Here is a 14961-nt window from a genome sequence, read left to right as displayed (position 1 = left end):
CCAGGCCCCTAATCTGCCATAGGCCCCTATATACCGCCTCCTCATGCTGCTGCCAGGTCCAGAGTCTCTCATGGGTCCCTGTACGGCCTCCCATTGCTGCTGTCTCCATCGCCACACTCTGCCATGTGCCACTTTCAGGTCTCCTCACACACTGCTGGTGTGTAGAATTTTTTGACATAGGGTGCTGGCAGATTACGGGCCTCCCATAGCTGCTGCCAGGCCCCTAATCTGCCATGGGCCCCTATATACCGCCTCCTCATGCTGCTGCCAGGTCCACAGTGTCTCATGCCATGTGCCACTTTCAGGTCTCCTCACACTGCTGGTGTGTTGAATTTTTTGACATAGGGTGCTGGCAGATTATGGGCCTCCTATAGCTGCTGCCAGGCCCCTAATCTGCCATAGGCCCCTATATACCGCCTCCTCATGCTGCTGCCAGGTCCAGAGTCTCTCATGGGTCCCTGTACGGCCTCCCATTGCTGCTGTCTCCATCGCCACACTCTGCCATGTGCCACTTTCAGGTCTCCTCACACTGCTGGTGTGTAGAATTTTTTGACATAGGGTGCTGGCAGATTACGGGCCTCCTATAGCTGCTGCCAGGCCCCTAATCTGCCATAGGCCCCTATATACTGCCTCCTCATGCTGCTGCCAGGTCCAGAGTCTCTCATGGGTCCCTGTACGGCCTCCCATTGCTGCTGTCTCCATCGCCACACTCTGCCATGTGCCACTTTCAGGTCTCCTCACACACTGCTGGTGTGTAGAATTTTTTGACATAGGGTGCTGGCAGATTACGGGCCTCCCATAGCTGCTGCCAGGCCCCTATTCTGCCATAGGCCCCTATATACCGCCACTTAATGCTGCTGCCAGGTCCAGAGTCTCTCATGGGTCCCTGTACGACCTCCCATTGCTGCTGTCTCCATCGCCACACTCTGCCATGTGCCACTTTCAGGTCTCCTCACACTGCTGGTGTGTAGAATTTTTTGACATAGGGTGCTGGCAGATTACGGGCCTCCTATAGCTGCTGCCAGGCCCCTAATCTGCCATAGGCCCCTATATACCGCCTCCTCATGCTGCTGCCAGGTCCAGAGTCTCTCATGGGTCCCTGTACGGCCTCCCATTGCTGCTGTCTCCATCACCACACTCTGCCATGTGCCACTTTCAGGTCTCCTCACACACTGCTGGTGTGTAGAATTTTTTGACATAGGGTGCTGGCAGATTACGGGCCTCCCATAGCTGCTGCCAGGCCCCTAATCTGCCATGGGCCCCTATATACCGCCTCCTCATGCTGCTGCCAGGTCCACAGTGTCTCATGCCATGTGCCACTTTCAGGTCTCCTCACACTGCTGGTGTGTTGAATTTTTTGACATAGGGTGCTGGCAGATTATGGGCCTCCTATAGCTGCTGCCAGGCCCCTAATCTGCCATAGGCCCCTATATACCGCCTCCTCATGCTGCTGCCAGGTCCAGAGTCTCTCATGGGTCCCTGTACGGCCTCCCATTGCTGCTGTCTCCATCGCCACACTCTGCCATGTGCCACTTTCAGGTCTCCTCACACTGCTGGTGTGTAGAATTTTTTGACATAGGGTGCTGGCAGATTACGGGCCTCCTATAGCTGCTGCCAGGCCCCTAATCTGCCATAGGCCCCTATATACCGCCTCCTCATGCTGCTGCCAGGTCCAGAGTCTCTCATGGGTCCCTGTACGGCCTCCCATTGCTGCTGTCTCCATCGCCACACTCTGCCATGTGCCACTTTCAGGTCTCCTCACACACTGCTGGTGTGTAGAATTTTTTGACATAGGGTGCTGGCAGATTACGGGCCTCCCATAGCTGCTGCCAGGCCCCTAATCTGCCATGGGCCCCTATATACCGCCTCCTCATGCTGCTGCCAGGTCCACAGTGTCTGATGCCATGTGCCACTTTCAGGTCTCCTCACACTGCTGGTGTGTTGAATTTTTTGACATAGGGTGCTGGCAGATTATGGGCCTCCTATAGCTGCTGCCAGGCCCCTAATCTGCCATAGGCCCCTATATACCGCCTCCTCATGCTGCTGCCAGGTCCAGAGTCTCTCATGTGTCCCTGTACGGCCTCCCATTGCTGCTGTCTCCATCGCCACACTCTGCCATGTGCCACTTTCAGGTCTCCTCACACTGCTGGTGTGTAGAATTTTTTGACATAGGGTGCTGGCAGATTACGGGCCTCCTATAGCTGCTGCCAGGCCCCTAATCTGCCATAGGCCCCTATATACCGCCTCCTCATGCTGCTGCCAGGTCCAGAGTCTCTCATGGGTCCCTGTACGGCCTCCCATTGCTGCTGTCTCCATCGCCACACTCTGCCATGTGCCACTTTCAGGTCTCCTCACACACTGCTGGTGTGTAGAATTTTTTGACATAGGGTGCTGGCAGATTACGGGCCTTCTATAGCTGCTGCCAGGCCCCTAATCTGCCATGGGCCCCTATACCGCCTCCTCATGCTGCTGCCAGGTCCAGAGTCTCTCATGGGTCCCTGTACGGCCTCCCATTGCTGCTGTCTCTATCGCCACACTCTGCCATGTGCCACTTTCAGGTCTCCTCACACTGCTGGTGTGTAGAATTTTTTGACATAGGGTGCTGGCAGATTACGGGCCTCCTATAGCTGCTGCCAGGCCCCTAATCTGCCATAGGCCCCTATATACTGCCTCCTCATGCTGCTGCCAGGTCCAGGGTCTCTCATGGGTCCCTGTACGGCCTCCCATTGCTGCTGTCTCCATCGCCACACTCTGCCATGTGCCACTTTCAGGTCTCCTCACACACTGCTGGTGTGTAGAATTTTTTGACATAGGGTGCTGGCAGATTACGGGCCTCCCATAGCTGCTGCCAGGCCCCTAATCTGCCATAGGCCCCTATATACCGCCTCCTCATGCTGCTGCCAGGTCCAGAGTCTCTCATGGGTCCCTGTACGGCCTCCCATTGCTGCTGTCTCCATCGCCACACTCTGCCATGTGCCACTTTCAGGTCTCCTCACACTGCTGGTGTGTAGAATGTTTTGACATAGGGTGCTGGCAGATTACGGGCCTCCTATAGCTGCTGCCAGGCCCCTAATCTGCCATAGGCCCCTATATACCGCCTCCTCATGCTGCTGCCAGGTCCAGAGTCTCTCATGGGTCCCTGTACGGCCTCCCATTGCTGCTGTCTCCATCGCCACACTCTGCCATGTGCCACTTTCAGGTCTCCTCACACACTGCTGGTGTGTAGAATTTTTTGACATAGGGTGCTGGCAGATTACGGGCCTCCCATAGCTGCTGCCAGGCCCCTAATCTGCCATGGGCCCCTATATACCGCCTCCTCATGCTGCTGCCAGGTCCACAGTGTCTCATGCCATGTGCCACTTTCAGGTCTCCTCACACTGCTGGTGTGTTGAATTTTTTGACATAGGGTGCTGGCAGATTATGGGCCTCCTATAGCTGCTGCCAGGCCCCTAATCTGCCATAGGCCCCTATATACCGCCTCCTCATGCTGCTGCCAGGTCCAGAGTCTCTCATGGGTCCCTGTACGGCCTCCCATTGCTGCTGTCTCCATCGCCACACTCTGCCATGTGCCACTTTCAGGTCTCCTCACACTGCTGGTGTGTAGAATTTTTTGACATAGGGTGCTGGCAGATTACGGGCCTCCTATAGCTGCTGCCAGGCCCCTAATCTGCCATAGGCCCCTATATACTGCCTCCTCATGCTGCTGCCAGGTCCAGAGTCTCTCATGGGTCCCTGTACGGCCTCCCATTGCTGCTGTCTCCATCGCCACACTCTGCCATGTGCCACTTTCAGGTCTCCTCACACACTGCTGGTGTGTAGAATTTTTTGACATAGGGTGCTGGCAGATTACGGGCCTCCCATAGCTGCTGCCAGGCCCCTATTCTGCCATAGGCCCCTATATACCGCCTCCTCATGCTGCTGCCAGGTCCAGAGTCTCTCATGGGTCCCTGTACGGCCTCCCATTGCTGCTGTCTCCATCGCCACACTCTGCCATGTGCCACTTTCAGGTCTCCTCACACTGCTGGTGTGTAGAATTTTTTGACGAAGGGTGCTGGCAGATTACGGGCCTCCTAAAGCTGCTGCCAGGCCCCTAATCTGCCATAGGCCCCTATATACCGCCTCCTCATGCTGCTGCCAGGTCCAGAGTCTCTCATGGGTCCCTGTACGGCCTCCCATTGCTGCTGTCTCCATCGCCACACTCTGCCATGTGCCACTTTCAGGTCTCCTCACACACTGCTGGTGTGTAGAATTTTTTGACATAGGGTGCTGGCAGATTACGGGCCTCCTATAGCTGCTGCCAGGCCCCTAATCTGCCATGGGCCCCTATACCGCCTCCTCATGCTGCTGCCAGGTCCAGAGTCTCTCATGGGTCCCTGTACGGCCTCCCATTGCTGCTGTCTCCATCGCCACACTCTGCCATGTGCCACTTTCAGGTCTCCTCACACTGCTGGTGTGTAGAATTTTTTGACATAGGGTGCTGGCAGATTACGGGCCTCCTATAGCTGCTGCCAGGCCCCTAATCTGCCATAGGCCCCTATATACCGCCTCCTCATGCTGCTGCCAGGTCCAGGGTCTCTCATGGGTCCCTGTACGGCCTCCCATTGCTGCTGTCTCCATCGCCACACTCTGCCATGTGCCACTTTCAGGTCTCCTCACACACTGCTGGTGTGTAGAATTTTTTGACATAGGGTGCTGGCAGATTACGGGCCTCCCATAGCTGCTGCCAGGCCCCTAATCTGCCATAGGCCCCGCTATACTGCCTCCTCATGCTGCTGCCAGGTCCAGAGTCTCTCATGGGTCCCTGTACGGCCTCCCATTGCTGCTGTCTCCATCGCCACACTCTGCCATGTGCCACTTTCAGGTCTCCTCACACTGCTGGTGTGTAGAATTTTTTGACATAGGGTTCTGGCAGATTACGGGCCTCCTATAGCTGCTGCCAGGCCCCTAATCTGCCATAGGCCCCTATATACCGCCTCCTCATGCTGCTGCCAGGTCCAGAGTCTCTCATGGGTCCCTGTACGGCCTCCCATTGCTGCTGTCTCCATCGCCACACTCTGCCATGTGCCACTTTCAGGTCTCCTCACACACTGCTGGTGTGTAGAATTTTTTGACATAGGGTGCTGGCAGATTACGGGCCTCCCATAGCTGCTGCCAGGCCCCTAATCTGCCATGGGCCCCTATATACCGCCTCCTCATGCTGCTGCCAGGTCCACAGTGTCTCATGCCATGTGCCACTTTCAGGTCTCCTCACACTGCTGGTGTGTTGAATTTTTTGACATAGGGTGCTGGCAGATTATGGGCCTCCTATAGCTGCTGCCAGGCCCCTAATCTGCCATAGGCCCCTATATACCGCCTCCTCATGCTGCTGCCAGGTCCAGAGTCTCTCATGGGTCCCTGTACGGCCTCCCATTGCTGCTGTCTCCATCGCCACACTCTGCCATGTGCCACTTTCAGGTCTCCTCACACACTGCTGGTGTCTAGAATTTTTTGACATAGGGTGCTGGCAGATTACGGGCCTCCTATAGCTGCTGCCAGGCCCCTAATCTGCCATGGGCCCCTATACCGCCTCCTCATGCTGCTGCCAGGTCCAGAGTCTCTCATGGGTCCCTGTACGGCCTCCCATTGCTGCTGTCTCCATCGCCACACTCTGCCATGTGCCACTTTCAGGTCTCCTCACACTGCTGGTGTGTAGAATTTTTTGACATAGGGTGCTGGCAGATTACGGGCCTCCCATAGCTGCTGCCAGGCCCCTAATCTGCCATAGGCCCCTATATACCGCCTCCTCATGCTGCTGCCAGGTCCAGAGTCTCTCATGGGTCCCTGTACGGCCTCCCATTGCTGCTGTCTCCATCGCCACACTCTGCCATGTGCCACTTTCAGGTCTCCTCACACTGCTGGTGTGTAGAATTTTTTGACATAGGGTGCTGGCAGATTACGGGCCTCCTATAGCTGCTGCCAGGCCCCTAATCTGCCATGGGCCCCTATATACCGCCTCCTCATGCTGCTGCCAGGTCCACAGTGTCTCATGCCATGTGCCACTTTCAGGTCTCCTCACACTGCTGGTGTGTTGAATTTTTTGACATAGGGTGCTGGCAGATTATGGGCCTCCTATAGCTGCTGCCAGGCCCCTAATCTGCCATAGGCCCCTATATACCGCCTCCTCATGCTTCTGCCAGGTCCAGAGTCTCTCATGGGTCCCTGTACGGCCTCCCATTGCTGCTGTCTCCATCGCCACACTCTGCCATGTGCCACTTTCAGGTCTCCTCACACTGCTGGTGGGTTCCATTTTTTGTCATAGGGTGCTGGCAGATTACGGGCCTCCCGTTGCTGCTGCCAGGCACGTAATCTGCCATGGGCCCCCGTACCGACTCCTCATGCTGTGACGTTGCAACAAGGTGGAATTCAACCCTACATATGTTAGACCGCCTTTACGAACAGCGAAAGGCCATCACAGATTTCCTGATGTTAAAAGCGGATAAAGGTACTCCCTGTGTAACTTAGATGTCAGCCATTGGCAGCTCATGCGTGACACCTGCGCTTGCTCAGGCCCTTTGAGGAGGCCACGCTATTCGTGAGTCGGCAGGACTATGGGATGAACGACGTCATTCCTCTGTTGCACGTCCTGGAACAAATGCTGTTAACAATGGCTGGTCAGGGTGCGGTAGACGTGGCGCACAGATCTCAACGCCACATGACCCCTGTGGGGGCAGGACAGGAAGAAGAGGAGGAGGTAGAGGAGGACATTGGTGCTCAGGAATTATTGAGTGAAATGGGTGGTTTTTCCACTCAGCGGACAGGAGTGGAGGAGCAGGAGCATCTGGTAGAGGAGGAGGAGGAGGAGGAGACAGAGGACCCAGACGCACCGTGGCAGTATGCTGTGGAGATGGAGGCAGGGAGTCCCTCGCATTCCTTGGCACAAATGGCCCATAGCATGCTCGGTTGCTTGCGTAGCGACAGCCGAATAATAACCATCAGACAGAGGGATGACTTTTGGCTGTCCACCTTGTTGGACCCTTGCTACCGTTCAAAAATGGTGGCCTTTTTCACACCTGCTGAGAGGGAGGCCAAAATAACGTACTATAAAAACCACCTATGTAGTCAGCTGGTCTCTGCCTGTCTGCGCCAACGTCCATCCTCAGACACTGTGGGCCCTGTGCGCTCGCGTTCCGCTGCCATGGCAGCAGGGGAGGGGTGGGGTGGTAGGAGCAGTGGCAGCTCCACCAGCAGCGGCTGCCTCAGTCTGCAGTCGATGATGAGTAGCTTTCTTCACCAGCGCAGTGAGGAAACTACTAACCAGCCGCAGCAGCAGCAGCAGCAGCATCAGGTGGACCTGGAGCAGGACCTCAAACAACAGGCTTAGGCCTACTTGGACAGCACCCTGCCAACCGAGGTAGACAATCCCCTTGACTACTGGGCAACGAAACTTGACCTTTGGCCCCAACTAGCTGAATTTGCCCTTGAAAGGCTGTCATGCCCGGCCAGTAGCGTGGCATCGGAGCGCGTGTTTAGTGCGGCAGGAGGTATTGCAACTCCGCGGAGGACACGACTGTCCACCCAAAGTGTGGAGAGACTGACGTTTGTGAAAATGAATCAGGCGTGGATTAGTCTGGATTTCAAACCACCAGTTCCTGACACAACTGACTAAATCCGCCATGAATCATGCCCCAAACGTGCCACTTTCAGGTCTCCTCACACTGCTGGTGTGTTACATTTTTTGTCATAGGGTGCTGGCAGATTACGGGCCTCCCATAGCTGCTGCCAGGCCCCTAATCTGCCATGGGCCCCTATACCGCCTCCTCATGCTGCTGCCAAGTCCAGAGTCTCTCATGGGTTCCTGTACGGCCTCCCATTGCTGCTGTCTCCATCGCCACACTCTGCCATGTGCCACTTTCAGGTCTCCTCACACTGCTGGTGTATTCCATTTTTTGTCATAGGGTGCTGGCAGATTACGGGCCTCCCATAGCTGCTGCCAGGCCCCTAATCTGCCATGGGCCCCTATACCGCCTCCTCATGCTGCTGCCAGGTCCAGAGTCTCTCATGGGTCCCTGTACGGCCTCCCATTGCTGCTGTCTCCATCGCCACACTCTGCCATGTGCCACTTTCAGGTCTCCTCACACTGCTGGTGGGTTCCATTTTTTGTCATAGGGTGCTGGCAGATTACGGGCCTCCCATAGCTGCTGCCAGGCCCCTAATCTGCCATGGGCCCCCGTACCGACTCCTCATGCTGCTGCCAGGCCCGTAATCTGTCATGGGCCCCTGTTGTCGCTTGTTGGCATATTCCGCTCGTTCAGATGCTCCTTCTCCTGCTACTCCTCTTCACGGATTCCGTCAGCAGTCTTTCTTGGAATCCGTTTCCAAGAGACAACAGTTTGCGAGCACGCACCAGACGGTGCAGAAGCTGAACGTCCTCCTGTCCAAGTTGCTGCTGCCAGGCTCGTAATCTGTCATGCGCCCCTGTAACGCCTCCTCATGCTGCTGCCAGGTCCAGAGTGTGTCATGGGCCCCCGTACCGACTCCTCATGCTGCTGCCAGGCCCGTAATCTGTCATGGGCCCCTGTACCGCCTCCCCATGCTGCTGCCAGGTCCAGAGTGTGTCATGGGTCCCTGTACGGCCTCCCATTGCTGCTGCCAGGCCCGTAATCTGCCATGGGCCCCCGTACCGACTCCTCATGCTGCTGCCAGGCCCGTAATCTGCCATGGGCCCCTGTACCGCCTCCTCATGCTGCTGCCAGGTCCAGAGTGTGTCATGGGTCCCTGTACGGCCTCCCATTGCTGCTGTCTCTATCGCCACACTCTGCCATGTGCCACTTTCAGGTCTCCTCACACTGCTGGTGGTTTCCATTTTTGTCATAGGGTGCTGTATGGCCTCCCATTGCTGCTGCCTCCACCGCCACACTGTGGCTCCACACTCTGGTTTTGGCCCCGTGACTGCCCAAATGAGTGAAGTGTGCGGTGATTCTAAGATCGACGGCACTCATCTGCATGTCATACTGACTGACAGTATTATTTCTCTTCCCCAGCAGACTCCAAGGGCATTTAAATTAAAGGTACAGTGTTCAGCACTAATATTAAGTCTCTCTGAAGCCTAGAAACACCCTTTTTTAAGTTAAATTCACAGCGAATATATTGGACTCGAATCGAAATTTTTCCACGAATTCGCCGAATCAGTCGAATCGAATTTTTGAATACTTCGCTCATCTCTAATGGCCACATTTGGTACTGTTAATTATAGGCTATTACCCAGGCATGTACCCAAGCCCAAATAGTTCCAAAATTACAAAAATAACAAAAGCATAAATATAAAACTTACGATTGGTATGTTACCTATTCTAATGATACAATGTTAAAGTGTTGCGTTACTCAATAAAACATCTCAAATAAGTGCATACATTCAATATTAGTATAATAATCAAATAATCAATGTGTCCATGAAAAAGTTCATATACATATACTGTATGTGTAAGTGATCCAAATAGTTAATTCTATGCTTCACCCGACAACTATCCTTCAATGATCCAGAATCAATCAATTGTGTGATAAACACCACCATCACATGTAGGAATGGCCACTCACCTGGATACCAGGACCTATATAACTAAATACTGTACAGGTCATAAGTGCTTGGCTGCATTTCCATAAATGGACTCTAGATGGTGGCAACTGGTCACACTGTAAATTTTCTCCATCAGCAGTATAACCTCCGCTCCGATAATGGCACCTCCACTTCCTCTACTCCAATCTGGGATCCCCAGGGAAGAAAAAACAAATTGCCTCCAATAAAGTAATACTGTTCATTAGATAAAAAGGCGAATAGGCAAATAAACACTCACATTAACATTAGATGTAAAAAGTCATTTCTGGCACGGAGCCATGGACCGGAAGTCCGGTTCTCATGTATTGCGTTTTACATCTAGTGTCTACACATACCTTTATATCTTCCAAAAGGGGAGGGGCTCCAAAATATATTGCTGTAGATAAGTAGGTCTCCCAAAGAACACACCTTTCTAAAAATGAACTGCAAGTGCTTGGGTACAAACCTACTTGCCACCTCATATTCCACAGGAAGTGACTTTGGGTGAAAGATGTCTGCATGCAGAAATCTGTTAGTAGAAGTTGGTTTTCTATATACAGGTGAAACTCGAAAAATTAGAATATCGTGCAAAAGTTCATTTATTTCAGTAATGCAACTTAAAAGGTGAAATTTATATATGAGATAGACTCATTACATGCAAATCAAGATAGTTCAAGCCGTGATTTGTCATAATTGTGATGATTATGGCTTACAGCTCATGAAAACCCCAAATCCACAATCTCAGAAAATTAGCATATTACATGCAATCAATAAAACAAGGATTGTACATAGAACAATATCGGACCTCTGAAAAGTATAAGCTTGCATATGTACTCAGTACTTGGTTTAGGCCCCTTTTGCAGCAATTACTGCCTCAATGCGGCGTGGCATGGAAGCTATCAGCCTGTGGCACTGCTGAAGTGTTATGGAAGACCAGGATGCTTCAATAGCGGCCTTCAGCTCTTCAGCATTGTTTGGTCTCATGTCTCTCATCTTTCTCTTGGCAATGCCCCATAGATTCTCTATGGGGTTCAGGTCTGGCGAGTTTGCTGGCCAATCAAGCACAGTAATCCCACGGTCATTGAACCAGGTTTTTGTGCTTTTGGCAGTGTGGGCAGGTGCCAGGTTCTGCTGGAAAATGAAGTCAGCATCCCCATAAAGCTTGTCTGCGGAAGGAAGCATGAAGTACTCCAAAATCTCCTGGTAGACGGCTGCGTTGACCCTGGACTTAATGAAGCACAGTGGACCAACACCAGCAGATGACATGGCTCCCCAAATCAACAGACTGTGGAAACTTTACACTGAACTTCAAGCATCTTGCAGTGTGGGCCTCTCCATTCTTCCTCCATACTCTAAGTCCTTGGTTTCCAAATGAGATGCAAAAGTTGCTCTCATCAGAAAAGAGGACTTTGGACCACTGATCAACAGACCAGGTCTGTTTTTCTTTAGCCCAGGTAAGACGCTTCTGACGTTGTTTGTTGTTCAGGAGCGGCTTGACAAGAGGAATACCCATGTCCAGGATCCGTCTGTGTGTGGTGGCTCTTGATGCACTGACTCCAGCCTCAGTCTACTCCTTGTGAAAGTCCCCAACACTTTTGAATGGCCTTTTCCTAACAATCCTTTCCAGGCTGCGGTCATCCCTGCTGCTTGTGTACCTTTTTCTTCCACACTTTTCCCTTCCACATAACTTTCTATTAATGTGCTTTGATACAGCACTTTGGGAACATCCAACTTCTTTTCCAATTACCTTTTGAGGCTTTCCCTCCTTATGGAGGATGTCAATGATGGTTTTCTGCACAACTGTCAGGTCAGCAGTCTTTCCCATGATTGCGATTCCTACTGAACCAGACTGAGAGACCATTTAAAGGCTCAGGAACCCTTTGCAGGTGTTATGGTTTAATTAGCTGATTAGAGTGGGACACTTTGAGCCTAGAATATTGCACCTTTTCACAATATTCTAATTTTCTGAGATTGTGGATTTGGGGTTTTCATGAGGTGTAAGCCATAATCATCACAATTATGACAAATCAACTTGAACTATCTTGCTTTGCATGTAATGAGTCTATCTCATATATTAGTTTCACCTTCTAAGTTGAAATAAATGAACTTTTGCACGATATTCTAATTTTTCAAGTTTCACCTGTAGCTTAGCCCTAATCATGTGGTCTTCACCCAACTGTATCACCAAATCCAGAAATGTAACCTAATGTTCATCACATTCACTGGTGAACCGGACATTATAGTCATTCATAGTAAGGCTTGTAACAAAATCCAGAGCTTCACTTTTAGTACCTGTCCACAAAAACAGGATGTCATCAATGTACCTGTACCAGGGCAAAATCTTGAACAGGTACAACGACAATGCCCCATCTCTACCAAGAAGCTATGCTTTCTAGTCTCCCAGGTAAACATTGGCATAAGCTTGAGCACATCTAATACCCACAGCAGTTCCCTGTGCCTGGCAAAAAAAAACAGCCATTAAATTCAAATTTATTATGGGTAAGCAAGAACTGTAAAAGTTCAACAACAAATCTGTTATGTTCCAATTTTCTCAAAGCTCATGTTTTAAGAACTTTATCTGCCACCTGTAATCCCCTGAAATGCGGTATAGACAAATACAGGGCTTCTATATCCAAAGCCAACAACAGAGTATTTTCAGGGTCCATTAAGTCATGTAATAGTGATGGCAACTGTAGAGTGTCTCTCACATAGAAAGGTTGATTGGTCACAAATGGCTGGAGGATACGGTCTATACATTCACTTACAAGCTCCATAAGGGAATCTTGCCCTGAGATTATAGGATGCCCAGGTAGATCCTGTATGGATTTATAGATTTTAGGGAGTGTGTAAAAGACCTGGATCCTCAGAAAATCAACTTTTAAGTATTTCATTGTTTCTTTATCAATTATTTGATTCCTGAAAACACAATCAATAATATCAAAAAAATAATTTTTGTCGAAATCCATGTTAATTGAAGCAACAAGGGTATAGCAACCCCTATTTGTCAGTATACATTCACACATAGTTAGATAATATACTCCTATCCATAATACAATATTTTAAGGGGGGACCCTTGTCAGCAGTTTTGACAATAAAATCAGTAATCATGGGGGCGTGTCCAAGATGGCGACCAGAGCGGCCGCATAATCGTAAGCTCCGGCTCCCTGCATCTTCATCCGCGGCCATTTGGACAGTGGAGAGCCATCAGCAGGCACCAGAGCCCTCCCTGACCCTGCTGTACCTGAGAGAGGGGAGCGGAGTGTTTTTGGTCCCCCTCGGCGGTCACGGATACTCGAGGTCCGTTGCAGCCTACCGTGGGAATCGATTTTGGCCCCTCTCTGCACCGCTCAACGTATCCGGCCTGTTGAGGCCTGCCGCGGCCTGCAACAGCAACATCAGGCCTCAGCTCTCAGTACCATCCACCCTAACTGTGAGTACAGCCAGCAGGGGTAGTGCTGCCAGTCCCATCAGATCCCCCACCGGGACCCCTGGGCCTGTGCCGGTTGTCTGGGGCCTGTTACAGGGTGGTTGTGGCCTCTGTTGGGCCCGGAGGTTTGTGGTGTCCTGCAGCTGCTTGGGAGATGGGTGTCTGGCCTTCATATGCCCCTTTTGACCGGCTTTGGGCTCTGGGGCCCTGGAGATCCTGAATCAGCCGATCTCTTGCATTCTATTACCTCGAATCACACAGCTTCTATCCGCATAGACCCATATGCTGAATCTCATTTTTACAATATAGAAGTGGGGCTTGGAAACCTGTTTGCATCTATGTAACTATATTCTCGCATCAGTACCGGGCGTTATAGCTCCCCTGGGGTCATTACCATCCCTGGTTCTACAAAGTTTCAATTGATCACCCCCAGGAGAGTTTCTGCATGCCACTAAGAAAAAGGGTAGGGGTAATGCTCAAAAATCCCTTACAACGTATTTAACGAAAACGCAAGAGATTGGCAGCATGTCTCAGAATATCATTGAACGAGCATCTCCTTTAGGTTTCATACAGGATACCGCAGCCCATCTTTCAGCTCATGACAGTGAAAATGCGCAGCAACTTACAAAGGGTGACTTGGAGTCTTGTCTGGAAATCAGGTACACCAAGTTGGCCGCCAAGTTCCAATCGGAACTCCACAAGAGCACAAGCGTTCTCTCTCAGGAAATGGCGGCGTTGGGCTCCAGAACTGATTGTTTAGAAACAAACCACGATGAGCTCAGCCTTGCTTATGGAGAGCTCTCTAGAGATCCCAATCATTTACAAACCGCCTTTACGCAGCTGCAGGCAATCGTAACTGCAGGCTTAATCTACATATTCGGGGAGTCCCAGAGACTGTAACTGATCTTTCTCATGCCACACTTAAGTTATTTAAGTCCCTCCTCCCGGATCACGATGTTGGATCCTTTGTGTGTGATTGCATCCATAGAGCTCTGCACCCAAAACCCCCTAATGATAAACCACCTCACGACATTGTCCTGTGTATGAAGGATTTTCTGACCAAAGAAGATATTCTCAGGGCTGCCCGCAACACTTCAATGATCACTTTTGAGGGCTCAGCATTGCTAATATTTCCAGATATCTCTCCAGCCACGTTGGAGAGACGCAGGAAAATGAAGGAAATCACATCTACCCTTTTTTCGGCTCGTATCCGTTATAAATGGAGCTTCCCCTTTAAGCTGATAGTCTCACACAATGGTAGCACATACGTAGCTACATCTTTTCCTGAAGGCCGAGAAATCCTGGTTAAATTAGGCCTGGTGGACACTCCTTCACCTCAGCGTCTACCATCCACTCCTCGGGTGTCCCCTATTTGGCACACTCCATCTCCACGAAGGGACAGGAGGAGAATCCGACAAGAACCAGAAGGAGAATCAGGCAGGAACCGGAAAAAAAAGGATTTTGCTCATTTGTATCTCATACATCCTCTAGATGTCTTTTTGGTCAATCCTGAGATACCTATACATTTCTGAGTGTAATGTTTGCTTTTCTTCAGTTATCTCTGGATGTGTAACAATGATTAACAAAGGTCTTCAGACCTTTATCACACCGCCCGTATGTTAATGTTTCCAATACTCTTGGACGCGTGACCCCACCCTGCCGCCTGACATGGCCAGAGATGTCACCGCCCGGTTGTGGGGTGACTGCTCTGTTTTCCGTGTTTTGCGGCGACAGGGTTTGGGCCCGATTGGCCCTTTAACGTTTGATTATTATGTTTTTTCAGGTATGGCAAATAGCCCACCTGTTCCATGTTTATTAGCAATCTTCTTAATTATAGGAGCTCTTAAAGACCCATTTCTATGGCTTTATGTTTTTCCTTCTTTCATAGCTTTGGTACATGATTTTGCTTTTGCACCGGTTTGTGGATGTCCCGGCACCCATCTTGGGGCTTGGATATTCCATG

The sequence above is a fragment of the Staurois parvus genome, unplaced genomic scaffold (genome assembly GCF_062004578.1).
Source record: "Staurois parvus isolate SC_StPar_1 unplaced genomic scaffold, SC_StPar_1.0 ptg000205l, whole genome shotgun sequence".
Lineage (NCBI taxonomy): Eukaryota > Metazoa > Chordata > Amphibia > Anura > Ranidae > Staurois > Staurois parvus.
The sequence above is the reverse complement of the archived record's forward strand: the minus strand, read 5'-3'. Positions refer to the sequence as shown.